The sequence below is a fragment of the Zalophus californianus genome, chromosome 1 (assembly GCF_009762305.2).
Source record: "Zalophus californianus isolate mZalCal1 chromosome 1, mZalCal1.pri.v2, whole genome shotgun sequence".
NCBI lineage: Eukaryota > Metazoa > Chordata > Mammalia > Carnivora > Otariidae > Zalophus > Zalophus californianus.
Window position 1 is genome coordinate 56,735,688 of NC_045595.1, and position 12,164 is coordinate 56,747,851.

Genomic DNA, 12,164 nt, shown 5'->3' on the forward strand with positions numbered 1-12,164 from the left:
AAAGACAGATTCTGAAAATTGTCAGAAGAACAAGCAGGCCACCTGTGAACAGCAGCAGCGCTGTGGACAAGGTGAAGAACTTGAAGCTAAGACTACACCCAGGCAAAACGGCCATTCACTGACAGCAGTGTGTCAGGTGTACAAGACTTGGGAATTTTATGCAGAGACTTTCCTTTGAAAATACACTCAGAAAAGATTCAAAAGGGAGGAGGAAAACCCAGGAGTATTTGGACAAAGGTAGCAAGTGGTGGTGTGCAGTATCCTAGTAGTTTTCTTGTCTAAAAAGGACCAAGGAAGGTATAATAACCTAGAACTGAAATTCTGGAGACTGATATATAAAAGGGATGGTAGGGTGTGAGTAGGAAAAGATAAAAGGGGGTCTAAATGTGCTATTTGTCTTAAAAAAGAAATTTAATATAAAAAGTCTCAATTCAGTAGGAATATATCAAAATGAATGTCGCCTTTAAGACAAGCACCTTAGAAACAAAGAATGCAAACTTTTAAATCAGAAAAAAACCAGGTTTGTCAAAAGAACCAAATAGGAATTTAAAAGAAAATGAGGCAGTCCCTCAAAAGCCTAACCTAACAATATTCTCAGTAAACAGGTTGTTTGCCAATTAATTAATCTCAGATTTTTTTTTAAAAACCTAACAGTATGCTGTTTATAAAAACTGCTTTAGGGGAGCGTGGCTGGCTCAGTCAGTAGAACATGGGACTCTTGATCTCAGGGTCATGAGTTCAAGGACCAAATTGGGTGTAGCGATTACTTACAAATAAATCTTTTAAAAACTGCTTTAGACAAAAAATACAGGGTTGGAATTAAAGGGTGGAAGAATATAAACTAGGCAAAAAGGAATCACAAAGCCAAGACAAGCAAAACTGGAGTGGCATTCTTAATACCAGACCCCATAATTCAAGGTAAAAATCTATCAAGAGGCCACAAAAGACATTGTATAGTGAGAAAAAGAGCAAGAAGGTATAACTATGAACATCCCTTTGCACCTAACGATGTCGTCTCAAAATATATTAAGCAACAACTGACAAGATTGCGGAGAGAATTGGACATCTGCTTGACATAACTGTAGAGCGAGCGAAGAACTCAGGATTTGAGGGGCCAAGAATCTGGAGAGAAGTACATTGAATCCTTTTTTCCTCCCCTATACAGTTTGCTCTCAAAGTATTTGCTGATTCCTAAATTGTACATGAATAAGATGAATGAAGCAGATAAAAAGACCCCAAGCAGAAAAAAGCAGCTAAGAGGTTCAAATGTTAAGCAGATATTTTGGAAAATGTCACCATGTTAGGGAAACAGAAATTTGGATTTCAGAGTGCACAGTTCAGAATTCAGAAAATCTATGCTTTAGAAATATGGGCAAAGAAGGGATAAACCTGTTTAAGAGAATTTGTCCTTTGCCTGCTATGAGAAAATTAAATCCTCTCTGGAAGAAGATATCATGAAGAGCCTCTACAATTTTTCCTATGCAGTGTTCACCATTTAGTGGAAACACCCCAAGGCAATCTACTGATTGAATATAATCCCTGTGCAAATTCCAATGGCATTTTTCACAGAACAATCCTAAAATTTTTATGGAACCACAAAAGACCCTGAATAGCCAAAGCAATCTTGAGAAAGAACAAAACTGGAGGCATCATTTCCTGATTCAACTGTATTACAAAGCTATAGTAATCAAAAAAGTGCAGTATTGCCATAAAAACGGACACATAAGTCAGTGGAATAAAATAGAGAGCCCAGAAATAAACCCACATATATACAGTTTGTAACAAAGGAGCCAGCAATATACAATGGAGAAAAGACAGTCTTCAATAAATGGTTCTGGGAAAATAGGACAGTCACATACCCAAAAAAAAAAAAAAAAAAAGATTGGATCACTATCTTATGCCATACACAAAAATCAACTCATAAGACGAACCTAAGACCTGAAACTAATGAAGTTCCTAGAAGAAAACAATAGGTAGTTAGCTCTTGACATCAGTCTTAGCAGTGATTTTTTTTTTTTTTTTTTTTTTGGATTTGACAACAAAAGCAAAAATAAAGAACTGGGATGACATCGAACTAAAAAGTTTCAGCACAGCAAAAGAAACCAACAAAATGAAAAGGCAACTTACTGAATGGGAGAAGGCATTTACAAGTGATACAACCAGTAAGGGGTTAATATCCAAAATAAAGAACTATAATGCAATAGCAAAAAACCAAACAATAGCAAAACATACCTGATTAAAAAATGGGCAGAGGATCTGAATGGACATTTTTCCAGAGAAGATATACAAATGGCCAACAGGTAAGTGAAAAAGTGCTTAACATCACTAATCATCAGGGAAGTGGAAATCAAAACCACAAAGAGATTTCACCTCACCTCACACTTGTTAGAACTATTATTCAAAAGGCAAGAAGTGGGGCGCCTGGGTGGCTCAGTTGGTTAAGCGACTGCCTTCAGCTCAGGTCATGATCCTGGAGTTCCCAGGATTGAGTCCCTCATCGGGCTCCCTGCTCAGCAGGGAGCTCTGACCCAGCTCTGACTCAGCTCTGACCCTCCCCCCTCTCATGCTCTCTCTCTCATTCTCTCTCTCAAATAAATTCTTTTAAAAAAAAGACGAGAATGTTGAGAGCAAGATGGCGGAGGAGTAGGAGACCTAGATTTCGTCTGGTCTCAGGAATTAAGCTGAATAGGGATCAAACCATTCTGAACACCTACGAACTCAACAGGAGATCAAAGAGGAGAGTAGCAACAACTGTCTGAACAGAGAAGCGACCACTTACTGGAAGGTAGGGCGTGCGGAGAAGTGAATCCGAGGCGATATTTGGGAGGATAGACGGCGGGGGAGGGGGCCTCCACCGGCCGCTTCTGGCAAGTGATAGAGCCGCGGAGCACAAAATCGGAACTGTTAGAAGTCGGCTCCGCTGAGGGACGTCGCTGCAGTGACTAAGCAGAGGGTGGAACCCTCGCGGGACGGTGTGGTCTCAGGACCCTTGGGGTCACAGAAAGACTGGGGGAGCCTGAGTGCGGCAGAGCTCCCAGGTATCGGAGCGGGGAAGCCGGCTGCAGAGACGGAGCCGAGGCGCGGGCTCTCAGCTCGGGGTTGCCATAAACTGTGCTCCGCGGCCCAGTCGGGCCACTGCTCCTGCAGCAGGGACCCAACAAGCGGCAGATCCGGGGAGACTCCCCTTCCTTCCCGGGGAGGAGCGGCGCGGGAACGCACCGCAGGGATCTGCTGGGTTTGGAGACTCCACACGGGGTCGGGGGCCAGAGATAGCAACGCTTGGTCACAGGCCGGGTGAGCACGGAGAGCGGCCGGAGACCGGGGACAAGGGAGTGACTGCTTTTCTCTGGGGGCGCACTGAGGAGCGGGGCCCCGAGTTCTCAGCTCCTCCAGGTGGAGATTGGGAGGCCACCATTTTTTGCCCTGGTTCTCCAAGGCTGTACGGAGAGCTTGCAGGGAACAAAAGCTCCTGAGATCAAACCCGAGCAGCTTGCTTAGCCCGGACCGACAAGGGCGGGGCAATTCAGCCTCCGGCAAAGACATTTGGAAACTACAGCAACAGGCCCCTCCCCCAGAAGATCAGCACGAACAGCCAGCAAGCCAAGACCAAGTTTACCGATCAAGGAGAACGGGAGAACTCCAGCGCTAGGAGAATACTGCACATAGAATTCATGGCTTTTTTTTTTACCATGATTCATTAGTTCATCAAAGTTAATTTTTGTTAACTGTTTTTTTTTTTCTTTTTCCCTTTTTCAACCAACATCTTATCAATCTCTTAAAAAAAAAAATTTTATTTTTCATTTTTAGAGTCATATTTTATCCCTTCATAGTAGTTACCCTTATTTTTCGCATATATATATATAAGTTGTTCTCTCTTTAAAATTTTGAGATACGGTTTCTTCTAACAGATCAAAATATACCCTAAATCACTAGTGTATGGCTCTGTTTTAGTCTCCTGCCTGATCACATTCTCTCCCTTTTTTTTTTTATTCTTCTTTCTTTTTTCAAACAACTTCTTATCTTATCAGGTTCTTTTATAAAATCTTTTATAATTTTCATCTTTACAGTCATCTTCTATCCGTTCATTGTATCAACCCTTATTTTGTACATATATGTCTTTCTTCCTTTAAAATTTTAGGAGGCACTTTTTTCTAACAGACCAAAATACACCCAAAATCTAGTGTGTGGCACTGATCTATGCACTAGCCTGATCATATTTGATCACATTCTGCTTTTTTTGTATTGTTCTGTTTTTGTTTTTATCTTTTTTTTCTTTTTTTCTTTTTTTTCTCTTTCTTTTTTCTTTCTTTCCCTTTCTTTTCCCCTGGTTTCAGGTCTTTTCTGATTTGTATACAGTATATTTGCTGGGGATGTTGTAAACCTGTTAGCATTTTGTTCTCTCATTCATCTATTCTCCTCTGGACAAAATGACAAGATGAAAAAAATCACCTCAACAAAAAGAACAAGAGGTAGTACCGTCAGTCAGGGACCTACTCAATACGGACATTAGTACGATGTCGGACATGGAGTTCAGAATCATGACTTTAAAGATACTAGCTGGGCTTGAAAAAAGCGTGGAAGTTATTAGAGAAACCCTTTCTGGAGAAATAAAAGAACTAAAATCTAACCAAGTAGAAATCAAAAAGGCTATTGATGAGGTGCAATCAAAAATGGGGGCACTAACTGCTAGGATAAATGAGGCAGAAGAGAGAATCAGTGATATAGAAGACCAAATGATGGAAAATAGAGAGGCTGAGAAAAAGAGGGAGAAACAACTACAGGATCACAGGGCAGAATTCGAGAGATAAGTGATACGATAAGACGAAACAACATTAGAATAATTGGGATCCCAGAAGAAGAAGAAAGAGAGAGAGGGGCAGAAGGTATATTGGAGCAAATTATAGCAGAGAACTTCCCTAATGTGAGGAAGGAAACAGGCATCAAAATCCAGGAGGCACAGAGAACCCCTCTCAAAATCAATAATAATAGGTCAACACCCCGACATCTAATAGTAAAACTTACGAGTCTCAGAGACAAAGAGAAAATCCTGAAAGCAGCTCGAGAGAAGAGATACGTAACCTACAATGGTAAAAATATTAGATTGGCAACAGACCTATCCACAGAGACCTGGCAGGCCAGAAAGGACTGGCAAGATATCTTCAGAGCACTAAACGAGAAAAATATGCAGCCAAGAATACTATATCCAGCTAGGGTGTCATTGAAAATAGAAGGAGAGAGAAAAACCTTCCAGAACAAACAAAAACTAAAGGAATTTGCAAACACGAAACCAGCCCTCCAAGAAATATTGAAAGGGGTCCTCTAAGCAAAGAGAGAGCCTAAAAGCAGCAAAGATCAGAAAGGAACACAGACAACATACAGTAACAGTCACCTTACAGGCAATACAATGGCACTAAATTCATACCTTTCAATAGGTACCCTGAATGTAAATGGGCTAAATGCCCCAATCAAAAGACACAGGCTATCAGATTGGATTAAAAAACAAGACCCATCAATATGCTGTCTGCAAGAGACTCATTTTAGACCCAAAGACACCCCCAGATTGAAAGTGAGGGGGTGGAAAACCATTTACCATGCTAATGGACACCAAAAGAAAGCTGGGGTGGCAATCCTTATATCAGACAAACTAGATTTTAAAACAAAGACTGTAATAAGAGATGAGGAAGGACACTATATCCTACTTAAAGGGTCTATCCAACAAGAAGATCTAACAATTGTAAATATCTATGCCCCGAACATGGGAGCAGCCAATTATATAAGGCAATTAATAACAAAAGCAAAGAAACACATTGACAACAATACAATAATAGTGAGGGACTTTAACAACCCCCTGACTGAAATGGACAGATCATCTAAGCAAAAGATCAACAAGGAAATAAAGACTTTAAATGACACACTGGACCAAATGGACTTCACAGACATATTCAGAACATTCCATCCCAAAGCAACGGAATACACATTCTTCTCTAGTGCCCATGGAACATTCTCCAGAATTGATCACATCCTAGGTCACTAATCAGGTCTCAACCGGTACCAAAAGATTGCGATCATTCCCTGCATATTTTCAGACCACAATGCTTTGAAACTAGAACTCAATCACAAGAGGAAAATCGGAAAGAACTCAAATACATGGAGGCTAAAGAGCATCCTACTAAAGAATGAATGGGTCAACCAGGAAATTAAAGAAGAATTAAAAACATTCATGGAAACCAATGAAAATGAAAATACAACTGTCCAAAATCTTTGGGATACAGCAAAGGCAGTCCTGAGAGGAAAGTATATAGCAATACAAGCCTTTCTCAAGAAACAAGAAAGGTCTCAAATACACAACCTAACCCTACACCTAAAGGAGCTGGAGAAAGAACAGCAAATAAAGCCTAAACCCAGCAGGAGAAGAGAAATCATTAAGATCAGAGCAGAAATCAATGAACTAGAAACCAAAAGAACAGTAGAACAGATCAACGAAACTAGGAGCTGGTTCTTTGAAAGAATTAACAAGATTGATAAACCCCTGGCCAGACTGATCAAAAAGAAAAGAGAAATGACCCAAATCAACAAAATCATGAATGAAAGAGGAGAGATCACAACCAACACCAAAGAAATACAATTATAAGAACATATTATGAGCAACTCTATGCCAGCAAATTAGATAACCTGGAAGAAATGGGTGCATTCCTAGAGATGTATCAACCAGGAAGAAATAGAAAACCTGAACAGACCTATAACCACTAAGGAAATTGAAGCAGTCATCAAAAATCTCCCAAGAAACAAAAGCCCAGGGCCAGATGGCTTCCCAGGGGAATTCTATCACACATTTAAAGAAGAATTAATACCTATTCTCCTGAAACTGTTCCAAAAAATAGAAATGGAAGGAAAACTTCCAAATTCATTTTATGAGGCCACCATTACCTTGATCCCAAAACCAAAGATCCCATCAAAAAGGAGAATTACAGACCAATATCTTTGATGAACATGGATGCAAAAATTCTCACCAAAATACTAGCCAATAGGATCCAACAGTACATTAAAAGGATTATTCACCATGACCAAGTGGGATTTATCCCTGGGCTGCAAGGCTGGTTCAACATCCGCAAATCAATCAACATGAGACAATACATTAACGAAAGAAAGAACAAGAATCATATCCTCTCAATAGATGCAGAAAAAGCATTTGACAAAGTACAGCATCCTTTCTTGATCAAAACTCTTCAGAGTATAGGGATAGAGGGTACATACCTCAATATCATAAAAGCCATCTACGAAAAACCTACAGCGAATATCATTCTCAACGGGGAAAAGCTGAGAGCTTTTCCCCTAAGGTCAAGAACGCGGCAGGGATGTCCACTCTCACCACTGCTATTCAACATAGTATTAGAAGTCCTAGCCACAGCAATCAGACAACAAAAAGAAATCAAAGGCATCCAAATCGGCAAAGAGGAAGTCAAACTCTCACTCTTTGCAGATGATATGATGCTGTATGTGGAAAACCCAAAAGACTCCACCCCAAAACTGCTAGAACTCATACAGGAATTCAGTCAAGTAGCAGGCTATAAAATCAATGCACAGAAATCAGTGGCATTCCTATACACCAACAACAAGACAGAAGAGAGACAAATCAAGGAGTCGATCCCATTCACAATTGCACCCAAAACCATAAGATACCTAGGAATAAATTTAACCAAAGAGGCAAAGGATCTGTACTCAGAAAACTATAAAATACTCAGGAAAGAAATTGAAGAAGACACAAAGAAATGGAAAAACGTTCCATGCTCATGGATTGGGAGAACCAACATTGTGAAGATGTCAATGCTACCTAGAGCAATCTACACATTCAATGCAATCCCCATCAAAATACCATCCACTTTTTTCAAAGAAATGGAACAAATAATCCTAAAATTTGTATGGAACCAGAAGAGACCCCGAATAGCCAGAGGAATATTGAAAAAGAAAAGCAAAGCTGGCGGCATCACAATTCCAGACTTCCAGCTCTATTACAAAGCTGTCATCATCAAGACAGTATGGTACTGGCACAAAAACAGACACATAGATCAATGGAACAGAATCGAGAGCCCAGAAATGGACCCTCAACTCTATGGTCAACTTATCTTTGACAAAGCAGGAAAGAATGTCCAATGGAAAAAATACAGTCTCTTCAACAAATGATGTTGGGAAAATTGGACAGCCACATGCAGAAGAATGAAACTGGACCATTTCCTTACACCACACACAAAAATAGACTCCAAATGGTTGAGAGACCTAAACGTGAGACAGGAGTCCATCAAAATCCTAAAGGAGAACAGAGGCAGCAACCTCTTCGACCTCAGCCGCAGCAACTTCTTCCTAGAAACATCACCAAAGGCACGGGAAGCCCGGGCAAAAATGAACTATTGGGATTTCATCAAGATAAAAAGGTTTTGCACAGCAAAAGAAACAGTCCACAAAACCAAAAGACAACCGACAGAATGGGAGAAAATATTTGCAAATGACATATCAGATAAAGGGCTAGTATCCAAAATCTATAAAGAACTTATCAAACTCAACACCCAAAGAACAAATAATCCAATCAAGAAATGGGCAGAAGACATGAACAGACATTTTTCCAAAGAAGACATCCAAATGGCCAACAGGCACATGAAAAAGTGCTCAACATTGCTCGGCATCAGGGAAATCCAAATCAAAACCTCAATGAGATACCACCTCACACCCGTCAGAATGGCTAAAATTAACAAGTCAGGGAACGACAGATGTTGGCAGGGATGTGGAGAAAGGGGAACCCTCCTACACTGTTGGTGGGGATGCAAGCTGGTGCAACCCCTCTGGAAAACAGTATGGAGGTTCCTCAAACAGTTGAAATTAGAGCTACCATTCGATCCAGCAATTGCACTACTGGGTATTTACCGCAAAGATACAAATGTAGGGACCCGAAGGGGTATGTGTACCCCAATGTTTATAGCAGCAATGTCCACAATAGCCAAACTGTGGAAAGAGCCAAGATGCCCATCGACAGATGAATGGATAAAGAAGAGGTGGTATATATACACAATGGAATATTATGCAGCCATCAAAAGGAATGAGATCTTGCCATTTGCAACGACGTGAATGGAACTGGAGGGTGTTATGCTTAGTGAAATAATCAGAGGAAGACATGTATCATATGACCTCACTGATATGAGGAATTCTTAATCTCAGGAACAAACTGAGGGTTGCTGGAGTGGTCGGGGGTGGGAGGGATGGGGTGGCTGGGTGATAGACATTGGGGAGGGTATGTGCTACGGTGAGCGCTGTGAATTGTGTAAGACTGTTGAATCACAGATCTGTACTTCTGAAACTAATAACGCAACGTATTTTAAGAAAAAAGAAAAAGAAGAAGATAGCAGGAGAGGAAGAATGAAGGGGAATAAGTCAGAGGGGGAGACGAACCAGGAGAGATGATGGACTCTGAAAAACAAACTGAGGTTTCTATAGGGGAGGAGGGTAGGGGGATGGGTTAGCCTGGTGATGGGTATTAAAGAGGGCACATTCTGCATGGAGCACTGGGTGTTATGAACAAACAATGAATCATGGAACACTACACCAAAACAAATGATGTAATATATGGTGATTAACATAACAATAAAAAATTTTTAAAAAAAGACAAGAAATAATAGGTGTTGACAAGGATGTGGAGAAAATGGAACACTGATAGGAATGTAAATTGGTGCAGCCACTATGGAAATAGTATGAAGGGTCCTCAAAATTAGAAATACCATGTGATTCAGCAATTCCACTTCTGGTTATTTATCTGAAGGAAACAAAAACACTAACTCAAAAAGATAAATGCACCCCCATCTTCATTGCAGCATTATTTACAACAGCCGAGACATGGAAGAAACCTAAGTGTCTATCAATGGGTGAATGGACAAAGAAGATGGAGAGGGAGATGGAGATGGAGAGGGAGAGGGAGAGGGAGAGGGAGAGGGAGAGGGAGAGGGAGGGAGGGAGGGAGGGAGGGAGGGAGGGAGGGAGGGAGAGAGAGAGAGAGAGAGAACGTGCATGTGTGTATACCCAATGCGATATTACTCAGCCATAAAACAGAAGGAAATCTTGCCTTCTGTGACAATATAGATGGGCCTTGAGGGCATTATGCTAAAATAAGACAAATACTGAGTGAACTCGTGGAATCTAAAAACTATGAACTCAGATACACAACAGATTGGTGGAGGTAGGGAGTGGGTGAGATGGATAAATGTGGTCAAAAGAGACAAACTCCCAGATATACAATAAGTAAATCACAGGGATGTCATGTATAGCATGGTAAGTAGTTAATAGTGCTGTATTGTATATTTGGAGTTTGCTAAGAAAGTAGGTCTCAAGAGTTAATTGGTCAGAAGCATCGTACTTTCTGGATTGATAGAATCTATGCCCTGATCTGTGTGATGGTTTCATAGATATGTACATAGATAAAAATGAATTGAGAGTGTATACCTAAGATTTATTAATTTTACTGTATTTAATGTATACATCTAAAAAGTAGTACCAGAGACAAAAAGACCTATATTTATAAAAGAAATCAACAGGATAAAGCAGTCCAAAATTTGTGTATACTTACAACATAAGCTTGACAGATATAAAGCAAAAACAGGAGAGGATAAAGAAATCTGTAATCATATTTGGAGATTTTAACAGACTTCCCCTAGTAACTGAGAGAAGAGACAGAATTTAAAAATAAGGATATAGATTTGGGGGGAAAAAAACCACCAAAGTTGATGTATTTGGAACACTATCAACAACTACAAGATATATTTTGTTTTTCAAGTACTCTGGAACACTTTCTAGGACTAACCTATTTTGGACCATAAATCAGATATCAACAAAGGATAGAAATTATACAGAATATATTCTCTGATGATGCAGTCAAGGTAGAACTGAATAAAAGTAACAAAAATCCTAAAATATTTGGAAATTGTGTATACTATTAACTAACCTATGGATCGAAGAACAAATGAAAATGGAAAACAAAGTATTTTTAACTGAGTCATCATGAAAATATGATGTATAAAAACTTGGGGGATGCACTGGGGCACCTGTGTGGCTCAGTCATTAAGTGTCTGCCTTCAGCTCAGGTCATGATTCCAGGGTCCTGGGGTTGAGCCCCGCATCGAGCCCCACATCAGGCTCCCTGCTCAGCAGGAAGGCTGCTTCTCCCTCTCCCACTCCCCCTGCTTGTGTTCCTGCTCTCCCTATCTCTCCGTCAAATAAATAAATAAAATCTTAAAAAAAAAGGTACTTGGAGGATGCACTTAATGTTCATAAGAAGTTTTTAGCCAAAATGAATATGTTAAATAAAATGATCCATGTCTGAAAATTATCTAAACACCCATCTGAAGAAATTAGAAAAGGCAGAGCAAATTTGAGCCAACAAAAGTAGGAAGGAATAAGAGTAGAAATCAATTAAGTAGAAAATAAGTGTACAATATTCAATAAAGCAACAGAGATACTGATTTTTTGAAGAAAATAATGCATTTGTAAGTGCAATTTCAATAAAGATCTCAAATACCCATAAACTCATGTATAAAGAACAACTTGATCTGACCGAATTGGCAGTATATATCATTGGGGAAGGGATGGGCTTTTAAGCAAAGGGCTGGTACCATTGATCATGTGGAAGAAATGAAATTAGATTCCTACCTTCATACGAAAAGTAAATTCCAGGGGTGCCTAGGTGGCTCAGTCTGCCTTTGGCTCAGGTCATGATCTCAGGGTCCTGGGATAGTGCCCTCGTCGGGCTCCCCGCTCAGTGGAGAGCCTGCTTCTCCCTCTCCCTCTGTGGCCCTCCTCCCCCAGCTCATGCTGTCTCTCTTGCTCGCTCTCACTCTATCTCAAATCTTTAAAGAAAACTGAATTCCAGATAAAATTTAAATACGATGAACAAAAATTTAAATCTTTTTAGAAGGAAACAGAATCATATGACTTTGGGATAGGAAACAATTTTAAATAAGGCAAAAAATTTAAGTCATAAAAGAAAAAATGGAAATTTTACAAAATAACTTTTATCCATTAAAAGACACCAGTAAGAGTGAAGTCAAGCACCAAAAGAGATTTGCAATGTTTATAAAATGCCATTGTGAACACTGAGAACATTAAAATAAAACCACCTAAAGTTCAAA

General features: G+C 39.9%; 1 protein-coding gene across 7 annotated transcripts in view; it reads right to left on the reverse strand.

Moving 5' to 3' along the window:
• CFAP92 (cilia and flagella associated protein 92 (putative)) overlaps positions 1 to 12,164 on the reverse strand; it is a 75,789-nt gene that overhangs the window by 6,806 nt on the left and 56,819 nt on the right. The window lies entirely within an intron of this gene.